Source organism: Hyperolius riggenbachi, chromosome 11 (genome assembly GCF_040937935.1).
Source record: "Hyperolius riggenbachi isolate aHypRig1 chromosome 11, aHypRig1.pri, whole genome shotgun sequence".
Classification (NCBI taxonomy): Eukaryota; Metazoa; Chordata; class Amphibia; order Anura; family Hyperoliidae; genus Hyperolius; species Hyperolius riggenbachi.
The window spans coordinates 30,115,968-30,137,487 of record NC_090656.1 but is presented as its reverse complement, the minus strand read 5'-3'; the positions used below and the strand labels follow the sequence as shown (position 1 = coordinate 30,137,487).

General features: G+C 46.2%; 1 protein-coding gene across 10 annotated transcripts in view; it reads left to right on the top strand.

The window, feature by feature from the left end:
* ZFHX3 (zinc finger homeobox 3) overlaps positions 1 to 21,520 on the top strand; it is a 1,434,500-nt gene that overhangs the window by 1,113,801 nt on the left and 299,179 nt on the right. The window lies entirely within an intron of this gene.

The window sequence follows — 21,520 nt, the reverse complement described above, 5'->3', positions numbered from 1 at the left end:
CTACAGTTGTTAACTCCATGCAGCCTGTAGGCCGTAGCTGCAGTGTCACATGCAGGGCCAGCAACAGCCACTGATAAACAGCTGCCACTGTGCTAACTGCACACGGTATATGGGTTATTTCCCATGCAAAACGTCATAGGCATATCGTACGTAACAGCAATCAGCAAAAATTACCTTTCATTTTGCTAGTTCGGCCCCTAGCACTCTCATGAACAATGATATGACCCTTGGCCTAAAAAGTTTGGCCATCCCTGGTCTGGTACTTAGTACAAGTACTAAGGTAAGTATATAACTTTTTTCCACTTCAGCTGTGCTTTAAAGTAGACCTCCGCTGTAAATTCCAAACTGAAAAATAGCCAGAATGATACTTATTATGACTGTTCCCTCTCTCTTTTTTTTTACCCAATGCAGCAACAGCTGACTACTTCATTAAAGAGGAACTGTACTAAAAATAATGCGATTAATAAAATGGCTTAATATTTTACAGTGCTCATTTATAAACAAATTAGTCAGTGTTTGCCCATTGTGAAATCTTTCCTCTCCCTGATTCTAAAAGTTTATCACAGGTGGCAGCGTTTTTAGTCCTGCCAGGTGACCTCTGTGCCCAGAACTCTCAGTAAACAAACATTTCGCAGAGGGAGATACTGCTTGCATGGCAGTTGTAAACCGCCATTATTTCCCACAGTGCAAAAAGGTTCACAGAAAACTGTCAATGCCATGGCCCCGACATCTCACGGTGGGAGGGGTTTCATCACAAAATCAACCAGGCCCATACAGATGTCCCTGATGATCTATTTGATAAGATTTCTCATGGGAGAAGGGGATATCCGCTACTGATTGGGATGGAGTTCAATCCTGGGTTAAAGTTCCTCTTTAAACAGCAGGTAAGCATTGTGGCAGCTTTGGAATGCCATATACTGTGGCTGGCACAGCACTACTTCTATATTTACCTTTTATCTCTGTAATAGGCTGGCTCAGTGGCACAGGTAGAAGCAGATGACCTATCAGGCTCCTCCTACCCACATGACAATTTCTTAGTCTTTGCAAAGACAGAAAACCGCTACAACAACCCCCCCCCCCCCTTCTGCAGCAACAATGTTCGCAGGTTAGAGCGTATGCCCGTGCACGGCCGTGAAGTGCATGCCCGCAACACGGGTGCACACATGCCAGCACCACGTACACACTTGCCCGTACCCCTTCCCCATCCTCCTGTAGTGCCCAACATCCGCCCGCATGCCATGCATGCGGACTGGCAAGAAAGGCACGGACACGGACAGAAGAGGACTCAGGGACACAGGGGTTTTATTATAGAGGATGCTGCCTGTGTTGATGATTAGGGATGATCAATAAGATGCTAATATTTCCAAGTTAATGCAGGAATATGTAAATTTTGCATGTAAATATATGCACCTTGACAATGGAAACCAACTTAAAGAGGAACTCCAGCCTAAACAAACATACTGTCATTAAGTTACATTAGTTATGTTAATTAAAATAGATAGGTAATATAATCTCTTACCCACACTGTTTTAAAAGAATAGGCAAATGTTTGATTTCATGATGGCAGCCATCTTTTTGGTTGAAAGGAGGTGACAGGGAGCATGAGACACAGTTCCAACTGTCCTGTGTCCTGAGCACCTCTCCCAGTTGCTAGGCAACATGAATAACAACATAGGAAATCCCATCATGCTGTGCACAGCATCAGGGAAAAAAAGCCCGGGCTTTTTTTTCTTTGATGGGTGGAGCTTAGCTAAAAATGCAGCTAAAATGATGCTTTGATAAGAAAAAGTTCTGATGCTGTGAAACTGTTAAAGAAACACCAGGCCTTTTCAGTGCTGCTGAGTAGATTTTTAGTCGGTTCACTTTAACCTTGGTAGGACTTAATTGGGCTATTTTCAAGCTGCATACATTTGCCTACAATATTTACATAATCCTGCATGAACACGGAAATATTTGCATCTCATTGATCATCCCTACTGATGGTGCCGGTTTTATCTTTACACTGAAGGTCCGCTTTAAAGAGAAACCGTGACCAAGAATTGAACCGAGGAATCAGTAGCGGATACCCCCTCTCCCATGAGAAATCTATTCCTTTTCTCAAACGGATCATCAGGGGGCTCTGTATGGCTGATATTGTGGTGAAAACCCTCCCACAGTGTGATACCAGGACCATGGTCCTGACAGTTTCCTGTTTGTAAACCTCATGGCATTGTGGTTGTATCTGTAAAGTAGTGGAGCACTCCCCTGTATCAAAAAGGTGATGTGCCTCGACTATCCTGGCAACACTCCAGGATCTTAGTAGAGAAGAGGAAGCGAAGCCGGCACCATCAATCGTATCAATGCTCTTTTATTGAAGTGAAACATGCATACAGCTAAATATGCGACGTTTTGAGGCAAATAAGCCCCTTTCTCAAGCTGAGCTGTGCATGAGAAATGTCAAATGAACAAACACGTTTATATATACACAACATGGAGTACTGGCAGCCAATCAGCATTGCTAATGCAGGTATCAACCTATCAAATCAGGTCCTACCAAGTGGACCTGATAGGGAACTACATTGCTGCCTACCTCATTGGATCGTTTGAAGTGGAGTGTGACCACCTCTCACACTACGTCAGTCTCACAAGGGGCAAACGGCTACTCTGTTGCTGGGCTGTGAGCGCGGAAGCGTGTCTCCGCCAAGCCACGCCCCCGGCGGACCTGAGAGGAGACATCCCGCACCACGTCAAGAGGAGAGGGCGGCAATTCGCCACTAAAGATGTAAGTAGAGAGCCAAAGGTGTCCGCCCCCAGTGGGAGGAAGAGCGTGTTTCCGTTGTCTAGCAACGGCACCGCTCATGCACAGTGTGTCACATATCTCTATAGAGCACATAATTAAAGATATTTCTACTGTATGCAGATAAAATTTGCCTAAGATAGGAACATGTGGTTACTTAGATCTGACCGTCCATCAGGACAGAGGGAGGCCAGCGGGCACATATAACTGTATCGCTAGATGAAACCTGGATAAACAGAACATAATAAAAAATAAAAAAAGAAATAAAAGGAAAGAAATAAAATAATAATAAAATGATAAAAAAAATAAGTATAAAGAATAATGAAAAAATAAAAATAAAAGACAAATATATAAAAGCAAAAAAAATTAGAATAATAAAATAAATAGTTAAGTCAGAGTGGGGTGGAGGCAGTGGAGACAAGACCGCATGTCCTGGGGCACAAGGGCTATGTAGCATAGAAGCCTACAAAAAAAAAATATATATATAAAAAAAAAATATATATATCAAAAAATACATAATGAGGATAAATTTTCTGTTTATCCAGGTTTCATCTAGCGATACAGTTATATGTGCCCGCTGGCCTCCCTCTGTCCTGATGGACGGTCAGATCTAAGTAACCACATGTTCCTATCTTAGGCAAATTTTATCTGCATACAGTAGAAATATCTTTAATTATGTGCTCTATAGAGATATGTGACACACTGTACTTGAGCGGTGCCGTTGCTAGACAACGGAAACACGCTCTTCCTCCCACTGGGGGCGGACACCTTTGGCTCTCTACTTACATCTTTAGTGACGAATGAGCGGACTTTTGCCCGCTTGCGTCACTAGTTGCTGGGCAGAAGGGGAGTTGGCGGCGAGTTGCCGCCCTCTCCTTTTGACGTGGTGCGGGATGTCCCCTCTCAGGTCCGCCGGGGGCGTGGCTTGGCGGAGACACGCTTCCGCGCTCACAGCCCAGCAATAGAGTAGCCGTTTGCCCCTTGTGAGACTGACGTAGTGTGAGAGGTGGTCACACTCCACTTCAAACGATCCAATGAGGTAGGCAGCAATGTAGTTCCCTATCAGGTCCACTTGGTAGGACCTGATTTGATAGGTTGATACCTGCATTAGCAATGCTGATTGGCTGCCAGTACTCCATGTTGTGTATATATAAACGTGTTTGTTCATTTGACATTTTTCATGCACAGCTCAGCTTGAGAAAGGGGCTTATTTGCCTCGAAACGTCGCATATTTAGCTGTATGCATGTTTCACTTCAATAAAAGAGCATTGATACGATTGATGGTGCCGGCTTCGCTTCCTCTCCTCATGGCATTGTGGGAAATAGCTGTTTACAGCTGTTTCCAACTGCAAAAAAAGCAAGCAGCATCTCCTTCCACTGACATCACCTGCCAGCAGTAAAAATGTCACCATGTGATAAATGTCAGAATGTAAATCGGGAAAAGGAAAGATTTTACAATGGGCAAACACTGACTATATCATTTATACATAATTATTGTAAAAAGTAAGCACTTTTTTCTATTACATTATTTCCAATGAAGTTCCTCTTTAAGTTGCAGTAAAGACTGGGGAGCACTGTTTAGGGCTCATACTGTACAGTTGTCCCCCAAGTTGAGCTTTGCATCTGGGCTGTACAGCTTTATACTCTGGGAACTTCAAGACTCCCTCCATTCAGGTTATAATCTAATCTCAAATGCCTTTTTATGACGGGGTAAAGTGTTACTTTTTTCTTTTTTTTTTTTTTGCATACACAACACAATCATTCTAGGGGCCCATACACCTAACGATTTTCCCGCCGATATACAACAGATTTGATCACTATGATTGAATCTGCTGTGAAATCGTTGCACAAACGATGACCGAACGATCGATTTCCGTCTGAAATCGATCATTCCCTTCGATCCGTCCGTGCGGAAGATTTTACTCGATCGCCTGCGGGTCGGGAGTGCGTCGATAGCGGCGTTCGAATGTCCTACAACCGACGCTAGCGGCAATACATTACCTGTTCCGCCGGCATGTATCCCAGCTGTCACCGGCACCGCTGCTCCTTCTCCACTGGGCTCCGGCAGGCTTCACTTCTTCCGGTCCCGACGGGAAGTTTAAACAGTAGAGCGCCCTCTACTGTTTAAACTTCCCCGGACAGCAAGTACAGCGAAGCTGCAGCCCTGGAGCCCAGAGCGGAGAAGAAGACAGCGGAGACCGGGGGACTAGCGCCGCGGCAGCTTCACAGATTGTGATCGGTTTCAGGCTGAAATCGATTCACAATCTGTTTGCAGTAATGGCAGCCATACGATCCCTCTCTGATCAGATTCGATCAGAGAGGGATCTATCTGTTGGTCGATCTGATGGCAAATCAACCAGTGTATGGCTACCTTAATAAAGGTTTCTAAACTTTGAAAAAATGAGGGCTCTTGCTCTGTGCAGCTAGATGGGAAATTCTAGGCAGTTTGTACTCGAGAGACAGTACGGTCTCCAGGCTTTCATAGTTTCTAGTCCGCTTTGAAAATTCACAGTTGGCTGCAAATTACTATGGAAACATAAATTTTAACAATATTAAATTGTGAAAAGCCTTTGGCAGCACTGATACAATTTTTCAACAAATGTAGAATTTAATTGGCTTGCTCTTGCTGTAATGCTGATCCTCTACTTTATAACAGTTTTAAACTACTAACCTAGAACCAGTATGCAAATCAGGTGGTCTGCCCCTACTGCCTGCCTGCTTGTTCCCATAATTCATCCACTGGCTGTATTCTTGTTCCAGTAGTCCCTCCACTGGTTGCATGCCTTTTCAAGTAGTCACTCCACTGACGGCATGCCTGTTCCAATATTTACCCCACTGACTGCATGCCTGTTCCAGTAATCACTCTGCTGACTGCATGCCTGTTCCAGTAATCTTGGTGATGGCTGCCTGCTTGTTCCAGTATTTACCCCACTGACTGTATGCCTGTTCCAGTAATCACTCTGCTGACTGCATGCCTGTTCCAGTAGTCACTGTGCTGACTAGATGCCTGTTCCAGTAATTACTCTGCTGACTGCATGCTTTTTCCAGTATTTACCCCAATGACTGCATGCCTGTTCCAATAGTCACTCCACTGACTGCATGCATGTTCCAGTAATCACTCTGCTGACTGCATGCCTGTTCCAGTAATCACTCTGCTGACTGCATGCTTGTCCAGTATTTACCCCACTGACTGTATGCCTGTTCTAGTAATCACTCTGCTGACTGCATGTCTGTTCCAGTAATCACTCTGCTGGCTGCATGCCTGTTCCAGTAATCACACTGCTGACTGCATGCCTGTTCCAGTAGTCACTCCACTGACTGTATACCTTTTCCAATAGTCACTCCAATTACTGCATGTTTGTTGCTGTAGTAACTCCATTGACTGCATTCCTGCTCCAGTAGTCACTCCACTGACTGCATTCTTGCTCCTGTAGTCTCTGCAATGACTGCCTGTTCCAGTAATGTCTCTACTGGTTGCCTGTTTGTTGCAGTAGTCCGTCTCCTAACTGCTTGCTTGTTCCGGTAATGACTCTACTGACTGCATGCCTGTTCCAGTAGTCAGAAACAACGAAAGGAAAGCTAAAAGGATCAGGAAAACTGGGCAACTAGCATTTTTATTACTTAGAGGAAATAAGATGGCAGCCCCCACATACCTATCACTATCTTTTGCAATGACGCCTTCTCTGCTAAAGGCATGCAGTAGGTTTGAGAGCTGCTTCCTGCTTGAAGCATGTATAGCTGTATAGACATTATAAGGCACACATGGCCCTTGTACATAGATATGGTTCCCCGGCTCCCTGCTAGTGTCTGCTGTAATCACACAGGCACAGCAGGCTGAGGATTAAGCCTCGGTAATGTATGCAAGCCTGGATGTATAGAGCGGTGCCCAGACCACACACAGCAGCAGCCGCACACACAGACAATACATATGTGATATTACAGCAGAGACACACAACCGCTTGACCCAGTCACATCCTAGACATGAGATGTAAGAGGACCCCCGGCGTGCGGCTCTCACACACAATACACACACACGCACTCACAGATCACACTGTGCATTAATAGGGGGGGCCCTCCTGGCTCAGCCATCTGCATGCAGCCTGCACACGAGGGGCTGTGAGCGGATCGTCCGCCTCTCCAATGGCCCCCTTCTTCCAATCTCTCACCGGCCTCTGTGTGAAGATGCTCTGGCCGTCACAGGTGCCCTTGCTTGCTCGTCAATAAAGACAATCAGCAGCCAATCATCAATGAATCACAGCAAGTCCATCGCTATTCAAATCTCCTTGACCACAATCTCCCATATCACCATAGCTCCGGAATATTCCACCCTTCGCGTCCTCGGTGCTGCCGTACGCAGGTCCCGCTCTTTGTTTTATTGACTTTGGCAAAGGTCCAACGCATATCCCATCATTGGCAGCTCTGTCTGCGAGGGCGATCCCATTAATTAACCCGACAATTAGTTAATTCCCTTCGTGCAAAGCAGCTCATCCACTCTCTCGGCGGTAATTTTTTTTTTCTATCTGCTGGAAAATTACAGTCTCTCGCCTGCCCGAGCGGCGTCCCTTCTCCCTGAAAATGCGAATGCTCGGCTTCCCGACGTCGCTGGTGCCAACTTCTGTTGGCGAGGCGCCTGCCACAGGCACTGAACAGTAGCAGCGCGTCGCTCCTCTCATCACATCCCTCCATGTTTCCTTGCGTGGGTGCCAAAAAATCCCCTGTATGGTCAACCAAGATACATAGAGGTGTCGGCGGCTGGTGGAAGACTCCCAGAACTCCTCAAATGCCTTGGAAGAAGTTTCTTGGTGGTGGCATTGCTTCTTCTCTCCTCTGTTTCACCTTCTCCCCTTTCTCTTGTCTCCCTCCTCCTTTTTCTTGCTTCTCTTTTTTTGCCGTCTAGGTTTCACCCTAAACGGCAGCGTGGTCTGCCCCCAACACCACCACTTCCTGCTCTGCCTCAGCTCACAGTGTGCCAAAGCTGCCTGCATGGCCAGAGACATAGAACTCGCTCACAATGAATAATCAATACGGCTATTGATCTGAGGGAAATGTTTGTAAATTCCGAGGAGGGGATCAAGAAGAAGGAGCTGAGCGAGGAAGGGGAGGCGAGCATGTCAGGACCGTGAGACTCCTGGGATTGCCGTTCCTCCTGGGGGGGAAAATGCGTGGCTCACATCATGCACATCCCTGCGTCTGGCGAGCGGTGGGCACCAGGATGTCAGAGGTGCCCGTCTTTCTCCTTCGGCTGCTTCTGCGGAGGAATCAGGAGGCACGGATCTGCTGCCTGAGGCTCCCTGAGTACCATGGCTTGGCAGAGAGCCAGAAGCGCTTTGTTTTCATTATCTCACGCTACTCTGCAATTTGCATAACTGCATATGCTTATTTACCTCCGACGCCTCATCAGCACAATTTCCGAAGGTGGGCACAGAGAGACGAAACAAAACAGAAAAAAAAAATGACGAAGAAAATGAGTAAAGTATGCTTGTCGTGCTCGCCGAACGAAAACCACCACGGAGGACGGGGTGAAGGTTTGTCGGGGAAAAAAAGTGCAGGAGAGTGTGAGCTCCAGACATCGATCAATGTGTATACAGGGTTGTAGGAAAGGAACTAGAGCCAGACACAGCAAGAGGAAGTACTGCGAGAGGAGGGAGAATACACAGCTGAGCCAAGGCTGCTGCTAGTTTATTTTTCTCAAGCCAGTGAACCTTCTATGTTGTGACTTAGCTGAGCTCACGCTTTTTTACTACAGTCCACCTGTACTGGTTCTACATCCTCAGCTCCATTTATTCCAGGTACTGCTGGCCAGCGTGTAGAACACTCCATCACCTATTTCATGCTGGTCTGTGGTTCTCCTGGTGGACGGCACCACCAGCCCGAAAGTATGTTTACACGTCCCACCAGCACTAAAACCCACCTGTCCACGTTACATCTTCTCCACACTCTGGTCACTGCTTCCTGAAAGGTCACAGAACATTTGCTGCGTTCCAAACTAATCCAGAAGGCCGTCCAGGAATTTAATTGGCCTAGTTGTCCAGAAACATTGGGGACTTCTCACTTGAGTCCTTTTTTTATGGTCACCATGCCAGTCCCTCAGGTGGCGCCAGGTTTTGCAGGAACTGCATGTTGTGAAGGATTAGATGGCCTGACATTTAGCAGGGGGCACTCGTTTTCAGAGGGCGACCTCCAAGCTAGCACTGCCATAAACCTCCTTTTTCTTCTTCTCGATTCTAGTTACCACCACACAACCATGCCTTCAGGACTTCTCTCCTGCGCCTCTCCTTTCTTTAATACTAACACTAATGAAACTCCTGCTTTGCCATTCAGCATTCTCAAACCATTCATCTTTAAAACTTAAAGCAAACTTGAACTGAAAATTAAAATTAAAAATAAACCTATACACGTCATACTAACCCTCCATGTAGTCTACAAATCAATCTCTCTCTCTTCTCCTGCATCCTGTTTGTCTGTTGTGATCAATGGAATTCTCTGTCCTCCATTTTGAAAATGGCCATTACCCCATAACCGCTTCCTGGTCAGCACACTGTTAAACTGTAATCACCCACTTGAGCCATAGGGAAGCATGGACATTACCTTGCTGATCAGTTGTCCTTTCAGTTATAACTGACAGCAACTGATTAGATTTCATTTCTGACAAAATCTTGTCAGAATTGGAAGCAATCATTATTAGAAGAAAATGGTGAGCTTCTGAGAGGAACTGTTGGTTAGGTAAGTATGTAATATTCGTTTGCGGGTACATCGTGTGTTTATTTTAAATAATTTTACTCAGTTCAGGTTCCCTTTAAATTCAACTCTGTAAGCCAGCCGGCCTAAGATATCCTATGAAGTTACTGTTGCAGCATCTGCCACGGCTGGTGGGGTAAATCTACAAGTATTGGTTGAAATACTTTGGCTGGGTGAGGGTAGGTAGGGGCACAGCATTCGGTATTGCTCTGTACTGCTAGTAGTGTGAAGGTGCTTTTAGGCCTCACATAAGAAATGCATAGGCAGCACAGTCTGATGTCCTTTTATGTGTTGCACAGAATTGCTTTCTCAGACGCGCTGCTGGATATAGTTTTGCTGGACAAGATCAGCGCTGCAATGAGGAGCGATGTTGGAACATTGCTGTATAACACACGACCACCTGCGCTACATAGTGTGGATGAGGCCTTCCCATGTGTGAGCAGACCTCTCACTATTTATAAAGCATACTATACTATATACCAGAGGTGCCCACACTTTTTCGGCTTGTGAGCTATTTTAAAAAATTAGTAAGTCAAAATGATCTACCTATGTACAATTTTAGGAGCACTATTGTACAGTATATACAGAATGAAGTGTGGTCGGGATCTACAAAGAAGCCCTTCGCGATCTACCTAATGGGCACCCCTGCTATATACATTATGAGCTTGATTTACTAAACCGTGATGAGACAAATCTCACACCTTAACAAAGATATCACACCTTATCAAAGTTATCACACGTTATCAAAAGTTATCACACGTTATGACACTTAACACGCCTTATAAGAGTAGCATAGCGAGCACTACAAACTTATGCCTGCTAATTGGCAATGGCACTCCTCCTGCCCTGAGCCCCTGCAGGTTCGTAGCGCTCGCTATGCTACTCTGATAAGGCGTGCTAAAGAGAAACGCCGACCAAGAATTGAACTTTATCCCAATCAGTAGCTGATACCCCCTTTTACATGAGAAATCTATTCCTTTTCACAAACAGACCATCAGGGGGCGCTGTATGGCTGATATTGTGGTGAAACCCCTCCCACAAACAAATTCTGAGCATGCGCGTAACAATAGGGGATGCAGCCCATGCGCCCTCGGGGGGGCCCGGGTCCCCCCCCAGGGCCCGCTCGTGGCCGATTTCGATTTGGGGGCTGGAGGGGTCGCACCATGAGGGGAAAGCTATGGCCACACTCAGCAGGGAGGGGGGAAGGTCCCCCCTTCCCTCACCTCGGGCTTTCCCCTCTGTGCTCCCCTCCAGCTTCTAGCTATAGAAATGCAGCGAGCGGAGCGGCGGGCAGCGGCAGGCAAACATACCTTCCGTGCATTCCAGCGCGGACACTTCTCGCTCTAGTGACTGACGCGACTTCCTGTATAAAACAGGAAGTCGCGTCAGTCACTAGAGCGAGAAGTGTCCGGATGCACGGAAGGTATGTTTGCCTGCCGCTCCCCGCCGCTCCGCTCGCTGCATTTCTATAGCTAGAAGCTGGAGGGGAGCACAGAGGGGAAAGCCCGAGGTGAGGGAGGGGGGACCTTCCCCCCTCCCCGCCGAGTGTGGCCATAGCTTTCCCCTCATGGTGCGACCCCTCCAGCCCCCCAAAACAGCCACGGGCAGGCCCTGGGGGGGGGCGCTCACATTTTCTGCAGGGGGACCCGGGGGCTCTTAGTTACGCCCCTGATTCTGAGTACGTACTCTTGGCAGTTTCCTATCTGTGAACCTGGAAAATAGCTGTTACAGCTGTTTCCAACTCCCAAAAAAACATGCAGCAGCTACATCACCTGCCAACAGTAAAAATGTCACCATGTAATAAATGTCAGAATGTAAATCAGGGATTTAAACGATTTTACAATGGGCAAACACTGACTAAATAATTTATACATAATTATTGTAAAAATGAAGCACTTTTTTTATTACATTATTTTCACTGGAGTTCCTCTTTAAGTTTCAGAACGTGTGATAACTTTTGATAAGATGTGATATCTCGGATAAGGTGGGATATTTGAGTTATCACGGTTTAGTGAATCAAGCCCCATGTGCGAAATACAAGCCCCATTTCAAGCAAAGGGGTTTATTTTATGCATTTAACAGAATATTATTATAAAGCACACCTGAAGTGAGCAGGACATGAAGGCTGCCATATTTATTTCCTTTTAACCACTTCCGGCCGTTAGTGATTGAAATCTGCACCCTGTTTTGATCCCCTTTCCGCTGCCAGGACGTAGATTTCAATCATCCTGCCGCGCACTCTCGCCGCTAGAGCCAATCTCGTCGCTATCTCCCCGCCGCAGATCACCCGCCCTGCCGTCTATATGACAGCAGAGCTGTGTGAGCCGGTCAGGAGCTGATTCCATTGGCTCCTGGCCCTGGAATCACTGTAAGCCAATCCCGTTGGCTTATATTGATGGACAGGGTCAGGAGTAGTGATGAACTCATGAGTACCCATAAGTCCACGGTATGCGTTCCAAACGTCTTGCACGTGTCCTGTTGGACTTACACTCACTACGCGCACTTCCTACTTCAAGCCGGAAGGACTAACTAAAAACAGCACCGGAGATTTTGCCTGGTGCTGCAAAAGGCTGTTTTAGGAATTAAGTGGTGCTCAGACAGTAATTTGGGGCTATCAAAAGATGGAGCCCAAATTACTAGGAAAACAGTGGAATTTGGCCGCCAGCATTCGCTAGAGGGGGAATAGTAATTTACGCCGCCGGGACTTTGCAGGAGCAGGATGAGCCATTTATCGGCTTTATCCTGTGCCCAAATTTCCCAAAGGCTTAAAGGACAGCCGAGGCGACATGTGACATGATAAGATAGACATGTGTATGTACAGTGCCAAGCACACAAATAACTAGGCTGTGTTCCTTTTTTTTTCTTTTTTCTGCCTGAAAGAGTTAAACATCAGGTATGCAAGTGACAGTTTCTGTCCGGGTCAGGTCTGGGTCAGACTATTGATGGACAGGGTCAGGAGTAGTGATGAACTCATGAGTACCCATAAGTCCGCGGTATGTGTTCCAAACGTCTTGCAAAGTGGAGCACAAACACGTCCAACTTTTTCGGACAACTTGTCGTTTGAACGACAAGTTGGACTCAAAGGACAACTGAAAAGGACAACTGAAGCAAGAGGGATATGGAGGCTGCCATATTTATTTCTGTTTAAGCAATACCAGCTGCCTGGCTATCCTGCTGATCCTCTGCCTCTAATACTTTTAGCCATAGACCCTGAACAAGCATGAATCAGATCGGGTGTTTCTGACATTATTGTCAGGTCTGACAAGATTAGCTTCATGCTTGTTCCTGGTGTTATTCAGACACTACTGCAGCCATTTTGATTAGCAGGGTGGCCAGGCAACTGGTATTATTTAAATGGAAATAAATATGGCAGCCTCCATATTCTTCTCACTTCAGTTGTCATTTAATCTAGTTCATTGTTCTATCCAGTCCATTGTCCATTATCAAGTTGGTTAAACAACATGCAACTTAGGTAAATTAGCATATCAGCCGCTTTGCTGGTCAGTGTGAACATGAAGTCTGGATGACTTGTTGTTTGCACTACAAGTCGGACGACAAGTTGTTCGAAAAGTTGGATGTGTGTACGCACCTTAACCCTCACTGATAACTAATTACAGCCATAAAACACTTTCCTGTCAGTAAGTAGCTTCTCAAAGCAGGAAAGAGGTAAAAAAGGGTCAATAGTCCATAGATTTGGGCTCTGGCATGGCGTAAAAAGTCATTTTTAGGAGGAGGATAGATACAATCATTTTTCTCATCAGTTTATTTTCACCCCGTATGTCCTTTAATTATATGTACGCATTTTAGCTATGCGTATAGGGTGCGATACACAAGGACATCAGGCGTGCATAGACTGCACTGTGTGGTGTTCTCACTCACAGTTTATTTATAAGTTTATCTCACAATGCGATGTGTCTCATGTCTGTGGCTCGGTCAGAGAACACATTTCTCCTGTGGCTTGTCTGATGACGGTCGTGTTTTCTGCCCCCGACTTCCTCAGGTGGAATTACAGGCTGACCTGACATGGATGTGTGGAGCTGTCCATTGTACCTCCCTGCGTACCCCCCTCCCCCCCCCCAGCGGAAAAAACACAAACCTTCCCCCATCATTCCCACAAAATAAAACACACACCCAGTGTCCATTCAGTCCGGATGTCTAACCTTCCTGTAGCTTATAGTGACTTTCTAGCGTCCTCCATGCATGTCTCCCGGGGTGTCACCTGACTTGTGTCAGGTCACGTGACATGCCTGGACCGTGCACGGACACTGGAAAGCAGCTACAAGCTACTGAAAGGTTAGAAGCCGGCGCTGGACACTTGGTGAGTAATTTTTGATCTCCAAAATGCCAAAGGCATGCCGGTTAGTGGAGACTTCTGCTTGCCTGAGTTTCGAATAACGGAATATTTGCTGTATCTATATTTTCTGCGCAGGACCCAGTCTAATGTCAGCCTGCACTTCTATATATTCAATCTGATGTCTCATTTGAAAACTTTTTTTCAAGCTGTCCTTTGAAGGGAAATTCCACTTTTGCTATAAACTACCATATCCATAAATCAATGCTTATATTTGGCTGATCTTTTACTCACTTTGTGTAACACCCACCTAACACTGCGTGCTGTGTAAGGTTCACTGAATACGTCCCATTGTTCTTAAAAAATGTTCAGCCCACCCAACCGAACATTCTTAGCACTAACTGCACAAAGCAGGTGCATAGCTTGATTTCAGGCAAGGCCAAAAAGACCATGGCCTAGGGCGCCAGGAAAGCAAGGCGGACTGTGGGCTGCAGGGTGGCAGTAGCAATTAGCCTGCCGAACATGCATCCTGCTACATAGACTTTGCACATAGCAATGGATGGCTACCAACAGCTGGAACTGGCACTCGGGGGATGAAGGGGCAGCGAACGGGCACTTACAGTGATCTCTGAGCTGCCTGTCACTCACTGAATGTACCACTCGCCAAGGAGCTTACTATCTAATCTTTGCAATCATGTCACTAACTGTTCTTAGAGGAACCCCCAATCTAATCCCTATCATGTTGGGGGGGGGGGTCCGAGGGCAGCTGGTGATAGTGGGCCTTGGGCTGTAAAAAGTACAAATCCAGCCCTGAGCAGGCAGCACAGTTTTTAACACCTGCAGTAATCCATTACTTGCCATGAAACTTCCTGCTAGAAACACTGTGGAATAGCTGTGTTTTATATTCACAGTACAACGTGAAATAATTGTTGCACGGCAATGAACTGGGGTTGTTCTCAGCAATAGTGGAATTCCCCTTTGAGACAGGAAAGCAGGTCTGGTACCGATTGATGCAGAGAACGTGACATTATTTGAAGTATATGATGAAGACAGGTTAGCACTGAATACACTGTATGTGTGTCATTCTTGTGGTTTGTTTGGTTTTTTTCTTCAATCTGTGATTCTAAGAAAAAAACAAATCTCCATTTTTCTCCTCTTTCCGTGTTTCGGCTGTTTGCACTCGCCCAGCCTGTAGCTCCAATTACTCAGCTTCTCATTTAGACGAATGAAAGAGGATGGAGAGAGATCAAAGGCAGGGTGCATTGTGGGAGATTGCGTTCACACCTCTTCCTGACGAGTGTCAGTTTACTAAGCAGAACCAGTTTGTGACAAGCTAAGGAGAGCCCATAAATATCATTTAAATATTTGCCTGGGGTAAATATTAACCTCGCAGGTCAGATCTAAAAAAAAATCCGCTGCATTAACGCGCTATCCGCCCTTTTCTCCAGGAACACGCTTATTAACACACGGCATGTAAATCTGAGGGAAAGGTGAGGGCGATGGAGAGAGAGCAGGACGGGTGTCACCAGGGGCGGCCGATGCACAAAAGCAGCTGCAAATTTGTTACAGCAGTCAAGAAGGCGCTGCTAGGCCATGCCTGGTGGGCAGACATCCTATCTCCTCCCTTTCTCTACCTGTGGTTAAAGTAGAACCCCAGCCACTGGAATTTCTGAGTGTAACAGACATCACCAGTCCATGCCTTGCACTAACCAAGGCCCGACCAGCTTTGTGCAGTTATATGGCTCTGTAAAATTAACAGACTGTCGACGTACTTTAAACCAACAGATCTGGTTGTCAACCTGCATATTGACTTACTGAGATGAAGTGCTGCATTATGGGAGTAACTTCCGCAGTCCCCGCAGAGACCATTTGTTTATCCAGGAAGAAGTGGCTGTCCCCGCAGAGACCATTTGTTTATCCAGGAAGAAGTGGCTGTCCCCGCAGAGACCATTGTTTATCCAGGAAGAAGTGGCTGTCCCCGCAGAGACCATTGTTTATCCAGGAAGAAGTGGCTGTCCCCGCAGAGAGCATTGTTTATCCAGGAAGAAGTGGCTGTCCCCGCAGAGACCATTGTTAATCCAGGAAGAAGTGGCTGTCCCCGCAGAGACCACTGCTTCTGCAGGAGGAAGTGGCTGTCCCCGCAGAGACCATTGTTTATCCAGGAGGAAGTGGCTGCCCTTGCAGAGACCACTGCTTATCTAGGAGGAAGTGGCTGTCCCCGCAGAGACCATTGTTCATCCAGGAGGAAGTGGCTGTCCCTGCAGAGACCACTGTTTATCCAGGAGGAAGTGGCTGCCCCTGCAGAAACCACTGCTTAGCCAGGAGGAAGGGTCTGTCCCCGCAGAGACCACTGCTTAGCCAGGAGGAAGTGGCTGTCCCTGCAGAGACCACTGTTTAGCCAGGAGGAAGTGGCTGTCCCTGCAGAGACCACTGTTTAGCCAGGAGGAAGTGGCTGCCCCTGCAGAGACCACTGTTTATCCAGGAGGAAGTGGCTGCCCCTGCAGAAACCACTGCTTAGCCAGGAGGAAGGGTCTGTCCCCGCAGAGACCACTGCTTAGCCAGGAGGAAGTGGCTGTCCCTGCAGAGACCACTGTTTAGCCAGGAGGAAGTGGCTGTCCCTGCAGAGACCACTGTTTAGCCAGGAGGAAGTGGCTGCCCCTGCAGAGACCACTGCTTAGCCAGGAGGAAGGGGCTGTCCCTGCAGAGACCACTGTTTAGCCAGGAGGAAGGGGCTGTCCCTGCAGACACCACTGTTTAGTCAGAGGAAGTGGCTGTCCCTGCAGAGACCACTGCTTAGCCAGGAGGAAGTGGCTGTCCCTGCAGAGACCACTGTTTAGCCAGAGGGAATTTGTTGTCCCTGCAGAGACCACTGTTTAGCCAGGAGGAAGTGGCTGTCCCTGCAAAGACCACTACTTATCTACAAAGAAGCAGTTGTCTCTGCCAGTGTTTAACCTGAGGGAAGCGGCTGTCCCTGAAGACACCACTGTTTAGTCAGAAGAATGCACAGACCACTGTTAAAGGGGCACTTAAGTCTGTGGGAAAAAATGAGTTTTACTCACCTGGCGCTTCCAGCAGCCCCCTGCAGCTGTATTGTGCCTATGCTGACTCCATCAGATGCTCCTGGCCCCTCCGGCAGCCACTTCCGGTCTCGGCGACAGGAGCCGACAGGCAGGGAACGCAAGTGATTCTTCACGTTCCCGACCACAATAGCACCCTCTATGCTGCTACATGCTATGTGCTATATGCTATAGCAGCATAGAGGGCACTATTGTCGACTCCTGTCGCCGAAACAGGAAGTGGCTGCCGGCGGGGACAGGAGGATCTGATGGAGTCGGCGTGGGCACAATACAGCTGCTGGAAGCCCCAGGTGAGTAAAACTCCTTTTTTTCCCACAGACTTAAGTGCCCCCTTAAGCCAGAGGGAAGTGGCTGTCCTTGTAGAGACCACTGTTTAACCAGAGGGAAGCGGTTGACCCTGCAAAGACCTCTGCTTACCCATGAAGAAGCCGCTGCCCTGCACCACTGTTTAGCCAGGAAGACGTGGCTGTACCCGCAGAGCCCTCGGTTGTCCCTGCAGAGACCACTGTTTAGCCAGCAGAAGGCAGCTGACCTTCCAGATACTACTGTAGGGAGTTTGGCTTTGCCAACATTGATCAACACATTTTATATTTGGAAAGGCCTGTGAGGATGTGGTTAGTGTGTCACAAAACACATCAGGACAGCTGAGCAAGGAACAGTGAATATTACCATTGCTGTCCACAGGAAGTGCTAGCTTGGATTAGTGTGACCTTTTTAAAGCTTTTTTTCCTGAGTTATGTTGGAAAAATATTTTAGTGGCACAGTAACTGTACACATATTACAATATTTGGTCATATGAAGGCATTACAACCAGTTCCATGCCATTTTGAAAAATAAACAGCTTAGTAGTTTAGCGTAATAGCTAAAAGTTGACTGCAGTTAGTGAAAATGATCACATCATATTATTAATACTTGAACTTAATTAAATTAACAAAGAGAAATGAAAAGAAAAAAAAAAAACGAAAGTAAACAAATATAATTAGAATGTTAATTTCCATAGTACAACATTTCTCATAATATATTTTTATAATATTCAGTTTATTAGCCAGATCAGCATCGTATAGATATGTTTTGTATCATGGTACACTATAGACCGGAACATAGTAACAGGATATTATAAGTAATATATTATGCAGGCCCGGATTTACCTCACAGGAGCCTATAGGCACAGATGTCCTGGCACCCTAGACCTCCCCCTCCATGAACCTACAAACACCCGCCGAACTGCATCCTGTGTGCTGGCTGGCCCAGCTGTCACGTCTCCTATACTTCCCTTTCCTGTCATAGGTAGCTACAGGTGTCCCTTAGTATTAGGTAGCTAGCGGTACCCCCAACTGACAGGAGATCTTGTTAGTGGAATGCTGAGAGCTGGGTTAGTAACCTCTCATTTACACTCTCATAGGAAAAGAGGGAGGGAGGCGCTCAGGGAGGGGAGTAGGCCGGCTTTCAATCATCAGGCGCCTGCAGGCACGAGCCTACAGTGCCTTACGGTAAATCCGGGCCTGATAGTCTGAGAAATTTTACTGGCTTTCGTAATTATCCATGTACAAAGCCTGTCCCCCTTGTATGTGATACATATATGAGATCTCAGGCTTTGGTTTGAGCCTCTGTACAACTACCTAGAGCTGAACAGGGATCAGTAGCCACATCTGGATCAGAACAGAGAGAGAGGCTCTATTCTACCAGCAATACTGCATTCTAACAGAGTACTGTCTATCTGTCTGTCAATTTACCATCATTAAGATTAATTTTTTTTTATTTTAAGCACTTTAAATTGTGACCATCTTCGCAGATATTTGTATCACATTAGTAATTAGTATGCCTATACATACCCAATTGACACTCCATTAAAAATGCATCTTCTGAGACACAGATCTTCTGTCTCCTCCGCTCCTCGTGTTCTTAGTGGATTGTCCCAGTGCTGAGGGAGGGGTGTCCTTTCCCTATCGAGGGGTCCCAGCTGAGAAGAGTCACTCCTCATGCATTTCAGGTCCTTGTTTTCTGGTGCTGCCAGGCATACAGTGCGAGGAGCGTTCTGCCTTTAGAAGTTGTGCAGTGCCAGCTTCAGTTAGCAGGAGCTCAGGGAGGGGTGTGGTCTAAATGTGGGGAGAACAGTGGGTACACACACATGCAAAGCCAGCAGGGAAGCTGTGACTTAAAGGTTGCAAAAAGCTTACAATTTAAAATATATAACACATATAAATAAAAAGGACGTTTCTTCCAGAGTAAAATGAGCCATAAATTACTTTTCTCCTATGTTGTTGTCACTTACAGTAAGTAGTAGAAATCTGACATTATCGACAGGTTTTGGGCTAGTCCATCTCTTCATAGGGGATTCTCAGCATGGCATTTATTCTTTATAAAGACACTCTCTGAAAAAGATTTATATAAAGATGCTGGCCAGCCTCCCGGTTTGCTGCACACTTATTTGGCAGTTGGACGGAGAAACTGCCGTTCAATAAGTGCTTTTAATTTTTTTTAAAGAAAACCATGAGAACCCCCAATGAGGTTATGGGCTAGTCCAAAACCAGTCGGTTCTGTCATATTTCTACTATTTACTGTAAGTGACAGGAACATAAGAGAAAAATAGTTTATGGCTCATTTTACTCTGGAAGAAACGTACTTCTTATCTGTATATGTTTACATATATTTCGAATTTTAAGGTTTTCGCAACAGTGGTCCTTTAAGAGTGACAGGCAAAAAAAGGACCTTAAAGAAAATCTTTAACGCAGCATTAAACTTCATCCCAATCAGTAGCGGATACCCCCTTTCTCATGAGAGATCTTCACCTTTTCTTAGATAGATCACCAGGGACATCTCTATGGCTGATTTTGTGGTGAAACCCCTCCCACAGTGTGATGTCATGACCATGGTCCTGACAGTTTGCTGTCTGTGATCCCCGTTGCATTGTGGGAAATAATAGCTGCTTCCAACTGCCAAGCAAGTAGTATGTGCATAAAACTCTCAGTAGAAAACATTCCGTACAGATCACCTGGTAGCACTAAAGATGTCATTACCAGTGATAAATTTCAGAATGTAAATCAGGGAGAGGAAATATTTTACAATGGCCTTTTACAATGACTAAATAATCTATAAATTAATATTGTAAACAATAAGCAATTTTATTCATTATATCATTTTTACTGCAGTTTCTCTTTAAGAGTAAACACATACAAAGAAAGCAGGACGTTCAAGCAATGAAAAGTGCTCAATGCGAGACGAATTGACAAACCATCACAGAAATTTGGCCTGATGAAGTTAGGCGTATGTTCTCACGAAACGCGTTGCCCTAGTGCAAATAAACTTTTTCCTGTTTTCAAAAGCTGTGTCACTGAGGTTAGCCACGAAGGAGTTCAATGTATTTTATCATTCATGGCCCGGGGTGTCTCTTGACCCTGTTGAGAGCAGGGAAGCTCAGCATTGCTCAGCATCACTTCTGAGCAATCTTATTGATTACAGTGGAGTTCTTTCCCAGCAGAAGTGACATTGCTGCTCACAAGATCTAATGAAGGAGGTACTGGTATGTCCGTAGGGGCATTTAAAGTTAGATGATTATACAGTAGACATGTTCATCACAGCATCCCTGCAGGCTCCGTGTGTGTGGAGGGGGAGGGGAGAACTTGTAACTATACATCTCTGAGACCAAATTCAGACTGCACATTGTTGTCTTCTCAGTTCCATAGGTTGGGGGGTCGGTGATATTCTTCAAATGTAAAGCTGGAGACCCTGTGAGTGGTAGTTATGCCTCTGGGCACCATATTGTGTATAAAGTTTACTGGAAGCATTACAAACCTTGTAAAACCGCATACATGTGAAAAGCCGCTATGTGATTATGGTGGTTCAATATTGATAATTTTTATGGATATTTTACTATCACCTAACCTGACCCCATTCTCAACTCTCCCGCTATCGATGCCTAACCTTAACCGTCACTCCTCCCACCCAACTCCCCAACCAATGCCTAACCCTTACCAACCCCTCAACTGATGCCTAACCCTAATGCCCCCCCCCCCCCCAACTTATGCCCAACCCTAACCGACACGTCCACCTATTCCTAACCATAATTGATCCCCTAACCTATGCCTAGCCCTAAATAACCCCCCAACCTATCCCTAACCGTAACTGACCTCCAACCTATGCCTAACCCTAACTAAACTGTGGCTACAAATAGCGGGTGCTACGGTTCTTTGGGTGCCGCCCAAAGTCATGATTAGTGGCTACAAGTGTCCAAATGGACCCACCAGTATCCACAGCTTGGAAGTGCAGCTCCAACCCCTGTCTTGACCAGGATGACATCTCCTTGAGAGTTTATCTGGCAGCAGCCAATGGACAAATGTGTATCAGCCATGTCTGGATACACCTCCAGCCACCCTCCCTATTGGCACTGGGTGGAGTTCTGCTTTAAAACATCCAGTCTTGCTTCACTGAATCACTCATGTCTGTTCTCCCCCCTTAGTAAACTTACTTTGTGGTGTGTCAGAAAACATTGTCCAATACTTCACTAGGGACGAGGGAGGAAGAGTTTGGCGGCTGTTCCAGTATGTTAGAGACTTTTTTTTTTAACTTACTTTGCTTATACTGAGTACAGTTTTCTAGAGCTGCCTGGTCCATTGGGACAAATACATTTAGCAAGTTGCT